General features: G+C 44.9%; 1 long non-coding RNA gene across 1 annotated transcript; it reads left to right on the top strand.

Annotated features, from left to right (window-relative positions):
• The first annotated feature begins 9287 nt into the window (after nt 1–9287).
• LOC125759374 (uncharacterized) lies at nt 9288–12367 on the top strand. The gene is made up of 2 exons (XR_007416981.1): nt 9288–9637; nt 11345–12367. It is a non-coding gene; the product is annotated as an uncharacterized LOC125759374 (long non-coding RNA).
• Nucleotides 12368–16023: the final 3656 nt, after the last annotated feature.

The following is a 16023-nucleotide window of genomic DNA, read 5'->3' as shown; positions in this document are numbered from 1 at the left end:
GAGCATCCAAACGCTAAGAATAGACACAAAAGCTGAATGCAGTGTGGTACGGCACATAAAACTGCTCTGATAGTGCCAGCCACTGAATGGGAAGAAACTGCAACAAAAGACCGGCAGGCTTCACATAGAATTGGAGCAAGCTGCTGATTTGCTAAGAACCCTTCACTAAGCAAAATGTGACTAGCACTTGCTAAAAGGTCCCAGGACCAAAGTAGTGGCTCGATGCTTATCACTGAACTGAACAACGGCCAGGGTAACATAGTAACTGGATGTGAAATAGTGACTATGCTTAACCGGTGCTAACAAGGAAGTTACATGCACCAGTCTTACACAAAAAACAAGTATGATAAAGATTGAAATATAGTGTACCTAAACAAGACACAAAGAAAAAGGGAGCGTGCATAACTTGCATTAGTGCGTACATAAGGTATGCACAAATGCCAACAATAAATCATAACAAAAGCATCGCTGCAATAAATATACTTCCATGCATTTAATATACAAACTCAGTGCATTGAAACTGCAGCAACACTTGCAAAAGTGCTAGCAGGCCCTCTTTCCCTCTGAAACTGCCACTTTGAGCGTACTAGTGTACTGCACAGGACAGTGCACGCAACTGCATCTCAGGTTCAACCACATGTACACGATTTGCAAGCAACGACGGCATACTTTTATCGCCATGGAAGGTGATACGTAACCATCACCTTTCTTGAATGACTGGTTTGTACACAGCCAGAAATTTGTTGATCCTAGCCTGGGAATGGCCTCAGTGGCTTTCACTGGTAACCCCATTAGTGTAACGCGGCAGCACTCAGGCCATCGAGCTAAATTCAAATTCGGTTTCGCTATTATTCTGTCATGACGAAAAGAAATGACAAGCCCTCGCTATGTCTGATGTCGTGATGAACACAAATAGTTGAGATTTTCATCGTACGCTTTGAAAGTGTTAGGCCTACGGCCCCAGCGAGAGTCTCGAATCCATTTCAATTCGTACATACAAGATAATGCAACATTATTTAACACTGCAGATGTGGAATGCTTTTTTCAATGGCCGCAATGGCAAATTAAAACCAGATCTGGTGTACTTTCATTAAAATGATGGCCCTGAGCAGCCAATTTGCAATTCTTTACGGACCTATAATTGTATGTCAATGGGTAAGAATTATATATTCTCACTACCTCTTTTTTGCACTGTCACATCCATATGGTTTTCAAATCATATCCATTCATTATGTGGTCGCATGACAAGGTCTACTGTATCATCTCTCGCTGCTTGTATACGGTGTGCATGTGGCCACCTGATGAGCAGTATGCTCTTATGACCTTACTACAGGTACATGACAAACTTTCAGCTGTAATGGTAAAATGCCAGCAAAGTAATTGCTGCAGTCCAGGTTCTCTTGCAATCTTATCCACGTACAAAACATGTTTCGATAATGAATGAACTATTTCAAGAATGACGCAACAAACTCCAACTTTTGCCATATGAAACTTGTACCAGTCTTAAGCCATTGCCTTGCACAACCTTAGGGTACCTGAAGATTACAATTCTACACAGTAGTGTCATTCTCAAGTGAAATCGGCCAACGTTCACAATGCTGAAATGTTGAATGTTGAAAGCGCACATATAACACACCCCTCCGTGCAACAGCTGAATTTGAACTCACTAAATCTTTAAAAAATGAAAAAAGAAAAGCAGATATTAGAGAAGTCTGTACGCTAACTGACAAATATGACAGCTTTGTAAAAGTGGTTTGCTCTAGATAGAGCCAGTTAGACTCCAAAGTTGCACTTTTGAGCTAGTATGTTCTTGCGACCCTTAGTGCAAACTGCTCGCTCGGGAGGAAGAAAATTTTCACGTACAACTGGCTGGGGCTCATTGACGAGCATTCTCCTGTCGGGTGTTTTTAAAAACCAGAATACATTTTCTGACCATTTTCAACGAAATTCTGGGAATGGGCAGCAGATTAATGTATGCCGGCCTAATGTATGTTCTGTATGCACGAGGACGAGCAACATTCTCAGAAAATGTGGTACCAACCATAGAGTTTCACAATAGTACAGTAGAGGGAAATCTGGCGCTAGTGTCTCATGGGGGTTGCAACACGTGACGCTTCAGCCAGCATGGAAACGATGGGCGGTACATGAATTTGCCTAAGCTTCGTGCTTTCGGCTCCATGTGGCCTGCAGCCACTTTGTCGCAAGATGAAGTTTGGCAATAGTTAAGCAGTCCCACTTCACTGCCTTGACTTATTTAGGCTGACCAATTCAAGTTGGCTCATGAGGTTTACAACAAGCCGTTCCTTTATCCAAAACAAAAGCCGAAACACTACGATAAGCAACGCCGCAAGTGCGTTCGAAGCCGCAAGCACGAAGATTTGGCAAACCCATGTACTACTACTCATCATTCCCATGGTGGTTGAACGATCACAGCGCTGCAGTTCCTACAAGTAACTATTGTAGGAAACTCTATGGTACCAACACTGCTTTTGCTGGAAGGGCTCATGGTGACCTGCGGAGCGAGGCTCCGGAAGTGGGAAGAGAGTCGACGCTGCTGCGACTGCTGCAAATGTTGGGAGGCGTTTCGTTCCGGAGAGTCCCTTGCCAGCCTGCTGGTTTCAGGCGAAATAATAGTACGGCCAGAAGAGTACCAGCAAGAGAACCAGGAGGCCGGCAGGAGGAGTCAGGAGCGCACTGATGTCCTCGGTTCACATGATGAGACATTTGCCTTTCTCGGCCCACGGGTTGCTCTTCTTGTCGGGGGCGTGGATTAGTGGGTCTGTCCGCTCGTTCTCCTCAATGTACTCCCGCAGCCTGCAATCAATGAAAGAGATGTGCAAGTGGGACGAGAAAAAAAAAAAAAGAAAAATGGATATAATAAAAACCACACAGATGAATGTATATGCAACGTGCAACTTGTGGCACTGGGAGACCTGGAGTGGCTGCCAAAATCGTGCATCGAGCACCCAGATCACACTTATCCACATCTGCCAGTGAACATTGAAAGATGCACGGCGGGAGACTGTGCCAGAAGCCTTTTAAGCACACATCGCACAAATCGATTAGTAACACTACGGCCAACTACCACTCTGTGAGTTCTCCTGGCAACTAAGGTTGATGTCCATGGTGGGAACAATGTTGTCTACTGATTTTGATTGATGACAGAAGTGACGTGCGCTTCTTACCCTATTTCGACCGGAATTTTCTCGCCTTCGTGGGGAAGAGGGAGATATTGTGTGGAGTTGATGCGAAATGACCAGTGTTTAAAAAGTGCCCACCTGCTTCAAATCGACCAGTGCAAGAGATTCGCCACGACAGAGAAAAGAAATATTGCTCCAGTTCGGCCAAAGAAAAGCAACATTAAGGTGTACACAGGCGTCCACTGTTAAAGGGAACATCGGAGCGTGTGGCGGCAGCTCGGCGCCACCGCCGGCCGTCGGCTGCAACGAGGTTCGCGCAGACGCAGTGAGCACCGTGCCCGGTGCTCTTTCGTCGCGTCAGCGGTTCGCTTCGCGACGATTCGCAGCGCGGAAGCAGACGACGAAAGAGCACGACTCACAGCGCGCACTGCGCCTGCGCGAAACTCGTTGCAGCCGCTGGCCGGCGGTGGCGCCGAGCTGCCGCCACACGCTCCGATGTTCCCTTTAACAGTGGACGCCTGTGTACATAAGCCGACGAAGTTTCCGTGCACCTCTTCACAGTATACTGCACTTAGCACCCGACTCTCCAATGAACGGTTTCTCATTCTGCACCCCTGTCCTCGTCTGATAGTGGTGCAATAAAGTAAAGCGGCACATGGTGCTGCAGTTGTAATGTGTACCCTTGGACATGGCTGGAACATGGTTCATTGCTCACAAATATGCTTTTCAATAAAATTTTGTCACGAGTACAGTGCTCGTCCTGTCAAATTACTTACTCGTGAGTGTCTTCATCTTCAGTGAAGCTGGCCAGGCAGTGCAATGAACTACGAATCTGAACCAACCTGCCCACCCCTTTATTACCCTGCAATGGCCCATTGGTCAACGCGTCTGCCCTAGCGTGGCAGGTAAGGTGTTGCAATACGAAGCTTGAGGACACGAGTTTGATTCTCAGTCACAGAGTGACATTTTCATGGGAACGAAATGCAAAAATATCTGTGTCCTTAGATTTAAGCGCACATTAAGCAATCCCAGGTTTATAATTGTGGACTCCAGACAGGACATGACACCCAGGAGTTCTTTGACATGCACTGAAATGTAAGCATGTGGGCATGTTCCCCACATTTCGCTTCCATTGAAAAACTGCCACCATGAGCAGGAATTGAACCCAGATCCTCGTGTCTAGCAGTGCAGTGCTGTAGCCACTCAGCTGCCACAGTATGTTGAAGGATGCTACATGCAACGTGTGCTATAGTAGCAAATGGCAGAATTTTTCTGTAAGCTTGCAATACGAGTTACTTTGTACTGCAATCGGAGCTACTGCACACAATGCTTGTCATTTACAATAAGAAAGGGTGCAATATCAAGCCAAGTTTTTCCTACCTGTACAAAATCAAGTGCATTCCTTTACATAACTTATACCCAAACATTCGGGCCAATGATTAAATTGCAATGCCACAGTACAGAAGCCCCTTTGCCACATTTAACGGCACACTCAACAGCATGGCACGTGTCGCTGATGCTATACAGCAGATAGCAGGCAATGCAATATTTACAAAAACTGAATTGAAATTGCGACACATACAATAACAAAAAACAGCACACGTTCATGCATGTATCTCACAAATTGGCCTTGTATGCAACGCTATAATACACAATTAAGGCAATGCAAATTAGCCACACATCTGATTATTAAATTTTTACTGAGAATCAAAGTGGCGCCCAGGTAAGTATAACCACATATTACGCGTTCACGCTGTATTGCGTATAAGGAATGCTTCTAAGGTAACATTGTAAACAGCTCAGCTATGTTCTGGCATATTTGGCTCCACAAAATGCCATCGCCTAACCTTTAGCCTTGATATCTTCATAAAACAACAACGACAGAAAGATGGAGTCAATACCATTAAAGCTTCGTCACCTGAGAAAAGGTCACAATGCAAAGAAAATATGGCAATAATAAAATTATAAAAATTAAATACAGGCGTACGGGCACTCTTACGGGTGAAAGGAATCATACAGCGGAATTTTGGCACGGAAAAAAACGAAGACTAGTACAGCGAGATGATGAACCGCCTGTGAATAAAATTTCGCCGAAATTGCAGCTGTTCCTTTATTTATAGTTCTGTAGAGGTAGATGATAACACATGGACATGAACGTAGCCTACGTCAGAATGCCGGTATAAATCAACAAACCGCGAAGAACAATGTCCTTGCGACTGAAACGAACAAACAAGCAAAACAAAGAACCCCAGACGAGATCGGACGACACAGAAATCACGACCTAGTTCTTCAAATCCAATTACGCCGAAAAAAAAAAGAAGGAAGAAATCTTGCACCAGACCAGTCCTAGCCGAACGTACGGCTTCGCCGCACTACACCAACACCGTGTGGCGCAGCCAATCGTCCAGGGACAAAATCCCGAGACGAAGCAACAAGCCCGCCTCAGTGGTAACTCAAGCGTGACATCCACAGCTCGTAATCGACATCAACTTCATTATGCATTCTCACAGACACACAAGCCGAAAGCAAGCGACCACAAAGGCGCACAACAATCACTCGAAATGACTAGACGCAAATTTAAGTGGTCACGCGACCAACATGCAACGCGGAACAACTAACGTGCGAAGCGTGCACAGTACTTCCGACAACTAAAAACTGGGATCAACAGCGGTAGACACAAAAACATGCGTGAAGAAAAGCAGAAGAGCATTAACAAAAGGGTGCAGCGAGGTTCACTTCACGTTCCGGCAATAATAGCTGGCCCGGCCTGGCGCCCAATCGATCACGACGAAACCACGGAAAAAGGCAACGCTATTACGATTCCAAACGCGAACGAAGTGAAGGCACACTTCGAGATCAAGCATTTCTTTTTGCAATTACGTCGCATTTCAAGCGACGCTATCGAAGACTCGACCATTCCTCGACAAATGGCGTTTTCTCGAAAGGATTTTTTTTTTGTTCCATCCCGGTCGAAAGCACGCTAAACCATTCGCCGCCTACACGCCCAAGCCGGGTGGTGTAACGCATAAACTGCAACACCTAAAATGGGCCACTTAGGCTCGAAGAAAAGATACGATGAGGGTACTTACGCCTGGATAGACTTGGAAAGGGGCCACCGTTCCATCTGTGCCTGATACCGGAGGTTCTCGATCTGCTTTTTGATGCTTTCCTTATCCATGGTGGTGTAGGCGGTCGTAGCTCCTACGTGCAGGCTCGGATACGCCTTCCCGTGTGAACTTTGGGTCCCTGGGCCGTTCCTGATCTCAGGGGGTAAGCTGTAAGCGTGATACGAGAAACGTAGGCACTGGCTTGCGATGACGGGTGTGGCGTCCGAGAACACCTGCGGGGCTGACGTCCAACGATGATGCTACAGATGCCGTAACCTCGCTACGAGATCCAGGGATCGAGGGCAATGGCGACGGCTAATCTAGTAATGCAAAGGAGCTGTTGCAATGGTAGCGCATCTCTACGTACGTGAATGCCGGCTGAGAAAATAGGCGGCGCCCTCATCGCGACAACTATCCTCCGAATAAACAATGCACATCTCGGAGGCTAAGCTTTTTGACACTTCATGGTTGACCGCAAGTTTCGAAAATCTTCTATAGCTAGCGCAGTTAATTAACATTGCCTAAAAATATTCTTCTTTAGTTGATGAAAATTACGAATGACTAGCTGAACTTAATAGGATTGCAGAAAAAAATGATTTCTGCTTTAGCTACGTTAGCAACTTGACTAAAATACACATACGTGGTGCCCAAACTCACGCCGGCCATGAAAACATGCTCAAAATAAAAGTGTACAGATGTGCAGAAATTCTTTCAGATGTTCAGAAGTGTACAGAAGTTCTGATCTCGACAACTTTCCTCAGACTAAAAAAAAGAAAGGCAAATCTCCGAGGCCAAGCTTTTGGCAATTCATGGCTAAACAAAAATTACCTACAACTACCTTTATTATCATGTCCTCTTTGACTATGCTAGAAACTTGAATACATACAAATACGTGGCGTCCAAACTCACGCCCTTCATGACAACGTCCACAGAATAAAACTGCACAAATCTTGAAGGCCATTATTCTGCCAGCTGGATGTGGCAGAAACGATATTGGGAAACGAAACCATACGATAGACCGTAGACAACATTATCTATTAGGCAGAGACTGCTGCGCCGCGCGGCGCACGAGCCACCCCCACACAGAAACGGCTGCTGCGCCGCACGGATGTGACGTCATGCACTTTTCCGGTTCGGCGCTTCGTTTGAATAATAGTATATGGTTTGAATAGTCGGGAGTGTCTAGCATTATGTCTAGACGTAACAATAGAAGCTGTGAAAGTTACGTCCAGACGTAAAAATGAAAAATGTTAAAGTTACGTCCAGCGTGACTACAATACAAAACCGGCTTGTTAAACCCTCCGAACTGATCGGCAGCTGTGGCGTAGTTAGCTAGCGCAGCACATAAAGGACGGGTAAGGTCGCTGGTTCGAGCCCCTTCGCAGTTTGTTTTATTTACTTTTTTTTGGTCGCGCTACTATTGTTTTTACATTTGCGCCTTCTCATCGGCCTCCCGTCAGCCTGACATGCTGCTGGTGGTCCTGTCCACAGGCCCTTTGATGATGACCCTCGCAGAAGTGGCTATATTTATTATGATAAAGTGTTTTGCGAATTAATGCTCTTAATCGGCGAGACGCAGGAGGACACGAAAAGTTCAAACGCAGCTGGCTGCATCAGTTTCTCCGGCACACGCGTCAGGAATGTTGATTTCCACGGTTTATCAAAGTTTTGATGACAAAAAGGCGGACTGCAACGTAGCCACGCCGAATATGCAACAGGAAATTTTTTTTATGTCGCTCAACATACCGTCACCACCTGACGAGGTAACCGGCAGGCCGCTTCAAAATACTGACGTGCCAAAGTAATGCTATAGGCGATTAGCACTTGATAAACGATACCCAAGGGCAAGTGCCAACTGCATTAGCCCATCTACCTACAAAACAGCTTGTCTGCCTTGCTGAATAACACGCACGGCCTGTGACAGCACGGGAGCATTTCCGTAGCAACGGATGAGAACGGCCGTACTTTTTCTCACTTAGCAAAACAGCCTGCAATGCAGTAGCTTTGTCCTTCGGAGATCACAGGCTTCGTAAGTACACTTCGCAGACGCAGTGGGGTTTCATGCATGTGCGTCCGGACAGTCACACGCGAACTGTGCAAAAGCATTTATTTCATCATCGACCTTGCCCTTCGCGACAAGCAAAACTCGGCGGCAAGGACACTTTTACCTTCCACAACAACACGCTTGGCATTGCAATCTAGAAAATGCAGTACGTCCAACAACAATAATCCACACTTCACACTGAGAAACTTTATGGTGCACACACTCGGATGAAGCTGCGGCGCGGTGGACGGCCGCGCTAGCTCCAACCTCCACGATCAACTGGGCATCCAGCAATCCCTTCAGGCAACGACGACACAGGGTCTTCGGTCCTCCTTGGGGGCGGCCTAGGCCCAGGCCACGAATTTGCCGGAGTTTTCAATAAGGTTGTTACCACCACCACACATCGCAGCTCCCATCTCTGCCACTATACCTTTCGCAGCCGCAGCGCTCATGGCGCCCCCTGTATTTAAAATGCTTGTGATATGTGCTTAATTAACAAATATAGGCTAATTGACTCGTGAAACACCTGTTTAGTAATATTTTTGTAAATTTAACGTATTATACAATAATAGTTTATACATTCAAATAGCTTTAAGTAATAATTTTTAAAGTGACGTCACTTCCGTGCGGCGCAGGAGCCACTTCTGTGTGGGGCTGGCTGCTGCGCCGCGCGGCGCAGGAGGCGCTGCCTATCTATTACCGTTGTAGTATAGTGTACTAGATTTTGTAGATCGTTGTATGTGACGTGTTTTTACCTATAAAATCACTTACTCTGGGGCTTTTTGCCACACCCAGCAAGAACAGCCATAGCCTCAAAGATAAACATAATTTTGTTTGAATAACAGCCATTCTGCCCTCTCGTCGAGATGGTGCGCTGCCCTGCGCAGCTCCCGCCTCGACGATCAGCTATGGGCCATCCAGCAAGCCCGCGAGGCGGCGAAGAGGCAAGGCCTCGACGTCCCCACGTGGGACATGCGTTTCGCCGGAGTCTGGGCTCTCTCGCGAACAATAGATGACGTCACTGCTACGTCACTCACGTGTGACGTCACTTGAAGACTTTTTTTCCCTAAGTTAGTTTTGACTTTTCCCCGTGTCGCCACGGAGTGCCTAGTATGTCACGTGCTTGATGAATTTCGTCCCTAGTGTCCTAGTGTCGTCTTCACCTCCGCCGGCGCTGTCTCCGCGCACGTGTCACGAAGTGTCGTCGGTGTCGTCAAGTAGCCGCAAAAGTCAATACTCCCATGAAATGCGACGTTTGTGGCGTTGGCCTGTCTTCACTGGAAAAATATGTGGAGCACCACATCGCAGCGCACAAATTCGCCAGCAGGCGTTCCACAAAGATAAAGGTGAGTACCCACCCTGTTTTCAGTTTATAGTTGTTGGAAAAGACAGTGTCAGTGCATTTTTATCATTTTTTGTGGTGAGGCTGTACAGCACATGACCGCTTCCACGTGCATTCACTGTGCCAGCTAGTTATAATTCGCATGTGCTTGTCGCGTAGAAAAAAAAAAAAGAAAACAAGTATGCACAGAGGCACTAATTTTCACAATTTTGCTCGATCACACTGAAAGTACTGCCGCTTGCGTCGCTTTTTTGTTTTCCCTCTAAAAACAAAGCAGAGCAAATATGTCCGGTGGATACATGATGTGTTGAAACAGGTGAGCGCACAAGACAGGGACAGTGAAAAGGACACATAGAGCGCTACTTCCAACTAACATTTAATGCACTACACTCATCACGTGGTAACATCGAGTGCTTCAGAACAAGACTATCAAAAAAAAAAATTAATTTTTTTTCTTCCTTACGCTTTTTTTTTTCTCGCTAAAGATTACAGGCGGTAACGTGCCCATGGAAACAGGGCGACAAAGCGAAAAAACCCTTGATACCATACAGAAGTTTTTGACCGAGCTCATGAATGCGTTATCAACGGCAAAAACGGCTGTGTGATAAATGCGACATGAGATGAACATGGGTTTTAACAAAAAGCGGGTCATCCAAATGAAGAAACAATGATGCGGCTGAACAAAGGAGGCTGTAAAAAGGTATTAAAAATGGCCTTGAAAAGGTTAACACTTTAAAAGTGAGAATAACAATAAACGTTTTGCAAAAACGCAGACTCTTTCTTCGAGAGTGACACAGAGAGCATGCTGACACAGCTGGGTCCGAGCTGTTCTGCACATGATGCATCATATATTTCTCGAGCTATGACAGCCTGGTCAAGAAAGGGGGTACAACCGCAAGCTGCACAGTGTAAGGCCATGTTGCCGTCAGACTTTTAAATTGTTGGCGTGTTCACGCAAGCGATCGTTAATACATTGGCCAGTTTGGCCTATGTAAACACATCCACAAGAGAGCGGAATCTTATACACGATGCCACATTTGCAAGACAAAAACCGCGTGGTGTCCTTCTTGCAGCATGTCAGGCCTTTCACTGTTCACGTTTACACGCTTGCACAGGCCTCCAAAGTTTGTTGGGGGCGGTAAGCACTACACTGACTCCTGCGCACCCTGCAGCCTTCTTAATCCTATGTGACACTTGGTGCACGTATGGGATAACAGCAGTTTTTGTCCCATCTCTGTTTTTTGGAGGCACATCACTGGTTTTCTTGAGTCTGTGCAACAAGGTCTCCGCAAGGTCACACAAAACTCTGGAAAACGTGTGCCCTCGAAGAAAGATTTTGTGTTTTTGCAAAACCTGTTGACTTTTATTGTTCTTACTTTTTAAGTTTTAACCTTTTAAAGGCTTTTTTTAATACCTTTTGATGACCTCCGCTGTTAAGCCGTATACTTTGTTTCTTCATTTGTATGACCCATTTTTGTTAAAACCCATGTTCATCTCATGTCACATTTATCACCCAGTCGTTTTTGCCGTTGATAGCACATTCGTAAGCTCGGTCAAAAACTTATGCTTCAGAAGTTTTTCAGAAAGAATATCAGTGCACTGAATGAGATCCCCCCCTTGGCTACGCCCCTGTAATCTATGTCTAAGGCCTTTGAATTATTTTCGTTGGTTTAATGTCTCTCTCTGATACTATGTTGTATTTGTATTACAGAATTCAGTGAATGGAAAGCTCAGGAAGAGGCGAACTGTTGGTTTGTTCTTCACACAGCTCCCAAAAAGCTGGCCAGTGGGGAAACGAGGAGCCACTACTACTCTAATAGATCAGGAGTGGCTAGGCCAAAGGAAGGTCATGGTAATCGTCGAGAAAAAAGTCAGGGTACCTGCAAGTCCGGTAAGATATGTCTTTCATTTATTACTGTGACGAAGAAGGAGAACACTCAGAGCCCGGCACCTGAAGATATCACCATAAATGTAAGGTACCAAAGAAAGCATTATGGCCATAAAGCAGAAATTAAGCACTTGAGGATGAGCGACAAAGAAAAGGCCAACGGGGTTAACCAACGTAGCAGAGGACCTGGAGCGTGGTGTGCCCATGAAAACCATATTGAATAATATAAGAACATCTGTTGGGGGCATGTAAGCTGAGGCCAGCACATTTGGCAGAACGCATAACTTTGCATAACATCAAACGGCAGTTTCACATTGCTGCTCCTGAACAGTGTCACACCAATGATGCTGTCAGTGTAGATATGTGGGTGAAAGCAATGTAAGACAAAGGTGAAACACTTGTCTGTCTGTATAAGGCACAAGGTGCAGTGGACCCAACTGGTACTTTTGGTGCAACAGATTTTGCCCTTGCTTTGATGACAGAGCCACAAAAAGAGCTGTTAGAAGAATTGGGCACGGGCACTGTGTGTCTTGACTCAACACATGGAACTACAGGGTAACAGTTTGAGCTGACCACTCTTCTAGTGCTAGATGAAGTGGGATAAGGTATACCTATAGCCTATTTCATCTGCAACAGAATGAATGAGGAAAACTTGGCAGCTTTTTCAGGTCTCTTGAGTGTGCCATCAACGAAAAAGTGGCTGCTAAGACATTTATGTCTGATGACGCCTCACAATTTTACAAGGCATGGTCGTCAGTTATGGGTGTCCCTCAGCAGAAACTTCTCTGCACCTGGCATGTGGATAGGAATTGGCAGAAGAAGATACATGAGTTTGTAGAAAAACAACTGAGGCCAGACGTGTACCACAACGTGCGACTCCTTTTAGAGTTCCTTGACCAGCAAGAATTTGAAAAGTATCTTCAATCATTCCTTGACACTGAGGAAGAAAAACTGAGGGATTTTCTGAAGTACTTCAAGGACAACTATGCAGTTAGACCTCAAGAGCGGGCCTACTGCTTCAGGACGAGGGCAGGTATCAACACCAACATGCACCTTGAGAGCATGCACAGGACGATGAAGCACAGCATGCTGGAGGGAAAGAAGAATAAGCGTGTTGATAAACTAATTTCTGCACTCATGGACTTGACATATCATTTTTTGATTAAGAGGGCAATCCAGATGATCAAAGGGCAAGAAGTTGAGTGCAGTTGAAAGGTACCACAGATCTGGCACTGAAATGGCAGGTTGTGCCAAATTAAACAAAGACGGCACGTGGACTGTGCCATCTCAGTCTACTAAAGGGCACTCTTATACAGTGACAAAAGTCGGGGATGCTGCTTGCTGTCCCTTGAGATGCAATGAATGTGCAGTGTGTGCGCACCTGATACACTTCAAAGTGTGCAAGCACATTCACTGTGTGGTCATTGCTAACACATTGTCAAGCACTGACAATAACGACTATGAGAGCCCACCTGAAACAGTAACTGAAACGAGTCGGGCATTGCACATAGTGCAAAGCATTGCAAAGCTGGAGGCGGCCACAACAGTGCCGAGCCAAAAGTCATGGATCGATCTCGGCCGCGGCGGTCACATTTCGATGGAGGCGAAATGGTAGAAGCCCGTGTACGTACGATGGCAGTGCACGTTAAAGGACACCAGATGGTCTATAGAACACCAGATGGTCAAAATTTCCGGAGCCCTCGACTACAGCGTGCCTTTACCTACCTCGTGGTTTTGGCACGTAAAACCCCAGAAATTATTATTATTATTGCCAATGATGACCACATGCCTCAACAAATATGAAAAGTACTATGTGTTGATGTTGGCACTGGACCGAGGTTTCCACTAAATATAAAATTTAAGGCACTCATATGTCTCATCTGCTCTATCTGACACAACTGCTGCTGTAATTAATAATTGACTGGAATGCAAAGTGTTCGATTGGTGAATGTGCTGACCTGCCCATTTCTCACTTATGATTTCTCATTTCAGATATTGTATTACTGATTGTAGAGGTGTTAAATGACATTGATTTCCCAAAGCTATGGAGGAACCAAACCAGCATTTTAATAAAGCCTTATTGTCAAAGCTTAACCTGGTTGTGTCTTCCTGTGTTGATAATGCATACTTGTGCATGCGGTTTCTGCACTACATTCATTACAGTAATGCAATGCAGTTTCATTTCAAGCCACGAGGACAGAGTCAGAATCGATTTAGATCTGTTTCTTTCTTTATGAATGCTTAGATTATTATTGTTGTTATTATTATTATTATTATTATTATTATTATTATTATTATTATTATTATTGCAGCGGTATTTGCACACGTTTTCTGGCTGCGGCGCGAATCCTTTATTACAGAGGAGAGCTCGATCAACATCGACATCGTCTGCAATGGCGGATTGTTTATTTGCAATTTGCAGCGTTTGCGCGATGTAAATTGTTCTTTCGCTAGTTTCTTGTACGCGGTAATGTTAACATTAACGCTCGCTATCGAGTTTAGGGTATGTCTTCTCACACGTGAAGGTGTGGTGCCTTTTTCACCCGTGGATATTCGTACTCGACTCCGCTCGCCCACCATAGCAGGTGAGGTCATTGGTAAGATACACGTTCCGATGCAACTTCCAATTCAACATTGTGCTTTGTATGAGTGTCATGCTCTGCGCTTTTGATAGGTATCGAGCTCTTTGATAGTTAACTTGCGCTAGATGTGGTATCGAGCCAGTCGAGCTCTGAAAAATCATTTCCGATGATCGGGACACGATCGTGAACGTGCATGAACGCGCGGGTACCACACAAAATATAAGCTAAAGCTGTGCAGCAAATTCAGATGTACTAGGTATTGCCGCAAACAAATATTGCTTTGCTAATGGGCGTCGATGACTGCCCAGCCCTCCCCCCCCCCCCTTTTTTTTGTACATACATGTAAACCGTGATTTCAATTTGACAGCTTTGCTTTGAAGGCGCTTTTAGTGCTATAATGGAAGCGATAGCTTGCTTTTGATGACCTCTGCGCTGTCAGTGCATCAGGACATTGCATTATTGATAAGACAGAATTGTTCACGTCCAACAACCCTCGCAACGTAAAGCTTTAGAAAATTCTTGCGCTACACTTGCTCGTTTTCACGAAAGGGGGTGTTTTTGGAAGAGTTCAAGCACCCTTGACCTAAAGACGCTGATTTCTTCTTATCAGTGCTAGAGTTACTGACTACGCTACCTAAAGGTAGCATATGCAGTAACTAATCAGTGCCTGCCAGCAGCGCACCAATTGAGGGTGTGTTCTGTATAACTTCGTGCAAAAAAAAAAGGAAAAAAATCAGAACTAAACTCACAGTAGAACTTGCTACAACTGAGCTGCAAGTCGGGTTGAACTTTCGATTCAAGTGCGAGCTTTCATTCGACTACATTAAACCCTTTCAGACGCGATCTATGAAGAACTGCCTGTAATCCGTCAGAGTTGCACATTATCTCAAGGGACTCGACGTTGCAACAAAAATATTGTCATGTATGTGCTTTATAGTAACTAATCTTGATTAAACTGCAATTGCATTAAACCTGAAGTCATTCATGTTCTGCTTTTTGCAAAAATAGAATGAAATCTCAGGCTAGAAATATAGTACTAATTTTTCTTTTTTTGGTTATGATCATTTCGAGCAAAGATAAATTATACTTTTTAGGTGACTTGGAAAAAGCGGAACATCAAACATGGTAGTGCCTTCTGCTAATTGACTATATTTAACAGTACACTGCAAAATGAAGTTGAAAACAGATCTATTACACAGGAGGTTCAATTTATCCACTCTTAAATGTATCTTGTTCTTTCTTAGCCACTAGTCAACACGACTAGCAAAAACATGTGATGTAGACAGTTGTATACAAAGCGTCTCAAACAGTTATAGAAAGAATGGTGTGCTAAAAGCTGCAGCAAGACAGAGTACGACTTTGCGAAACTGCAGTCGTAACTGCCGCCGCTTTAGGTTTACAGGTTGATCCATCCACGGCTTGGATGTAGACCATACTTAGAAACTAACTCGGATGATACCGTTGTCACATGGTGCACTGCTGATCGCAATTAAGCCCAATCAGGGTCAAATTTCTCAACAGTGATTGACTCGTTTCTGCAACTTGCATACAGTAAATCACAGTAGAGAAATTCTACCCAGTCAGGTCCCATCGTGATCAAAATTGACAGTATGACACCCATAATACATATTTGTCTGGGAGGCCAACTTTTGGATATACAGGTCTTACTAGAAAAGAAAAACTAGATACATTGTTCGATAGCAGCCTATTAACATGTTGGCTCACGCACTTTTTCAAGCACATTCAAGACGTGGCATGAAACTCTTGCTAAACTCTTCTCACTCAGTTTGTACCAATCAGCTTATTTGCCATGTTATATACAAACAGATGCGGTCACCTATAGTGCACACTATGGGCTCACCTTCTTGAGCTAAATTTTTGTGACGTACAGCCTGACACTTAGAAACACCATGTGGCTCT

Source organism: Rhipicephalus sanguineus, chromosome 7 (assembly GCF_013339695.2).
Source record: "Rhipicephalus sanguineus isolate Rsan-2018 chromosome 7, BIME_Rsan_1.4, whole genome shotgun sequence".
NCBI lineage: Eukaryota > Metazoa > Arthropoda > Arachnida > Ixodida > Ixodidae > Rhipicephalus > Rhipicephalus sanguineus.
This window is presented reverse-complemented; position numbering and strand designations above follow the sequence as displayed.